Source organism: Propithecus coquereli, unplaced genomic scaffold (genome assembly GCF_000956105.1).
Source record: "Propithecus coquereli isolate 6110/MARCELLA unplaced genomic scaffold, Pcoq_1.0 Scaffold1666, whole genome shotgun sequence".
Lineage (NCBI taxonomy): Eukaryota > Metazoa > Chordata > Mammalia > Primates > Indriidae > Propithecus > Propithecus coquereli.
Genome location: NW_012141258.1, coordinates 10,267 through 11,249, shown reverse-complemented (window position 1 = coordinate 11,249; position 983 = coordinate 10,267). Strand labels below are relative to the sequence as shown.

Below are 983 nucleotides of genomic sequence, written 5' to 3'. Positions count from 1 at the left end.
TTCCATGAGCTACAACAAAGTCACTCAACCACATCTAGCTAGGGAAGAAAGTATTCTGGGTGGTCATGTTCCCAGGTAAATTTGAAATTCTATTATGGGAGAGTTAAGAACATTTATGGCCAACTTGTAGTCTCTACCCCATTCTTGAGTTAAACTCATACAACCAGACAGAGACAAAGCTAGGCAAACACGAGCCTCCCTTAAAAAAGGGCAAGGTGTTGGCCACACAGCAGACTTGCCTCAAGGGTAAGTTGCTTGGATGAGGGGAATGCATAAGGGGCTGAGACACATGTGCTTGCTTCTCTCAATCCCACACATTGCCCTCTCTCAGTGGCTGGGCAGCTTCCTTCCTAATTGATGGTTGGCTTTTCTGAGGGGCACTACAGTGAACTGTCACTAGGCAGGAAAGCAGTACACAATTCAGCATCACAGTAACAAGGTTTTCTTAATTTTCCATCATCTAGCCTTTCTATGTCTTCATTGTCCATTAGATTAAGAAATCTTCCTGAATAGTCATAAGAGAGTTTTTCTTCTGGCAAAATGTCTTTGGCTGCAAAAAGTGCCAACTTAGGTACCATTGAGTCAATCTGGACAGGAATCAGGAATAGGTTTGGCTCAAAAGAACGATTAAGGAATCTTCCAGTATTTCCTAAGTAGGTAGTGTCAACAACTGTTTGCATTACCTGCCCATTATAAACATGTTCCCTGATGGCTATTATGTAATTTGAGTCGTACATTGTAAGTGAATTCATCTCTGTACTTCAGAGAATCCTGAAACGTCACCTGCATATTCACAGACACATCTTCATTTTGGTATAAATTCCAAGGTACAAAGTCCCCAGCCTTTTTCGTCCATCTTGAACATCTTGAGGTGGAACAGCTGACTCCTCTGGAACCCTTAGTTCCTGCGGTGGTCACCACACTGGCAGAGGACATTGCATTCAAAAACAGGCGTGGCATGCTGTGGTTCTGATCCCATATCT

General features: G+C 43.0%; 1 pseudogene; it reads right to left on the bottom strand.

Moving 5' to 3' along the window:
- Positions 1 to 350: 350 nt before the first annotated feature.
- LOC105808068 lies at positions 351 to 979 on the bottom strand (annotated as a pseudogene).
- Positions 980 to 983: the final 4 nt, after the last annotated feature.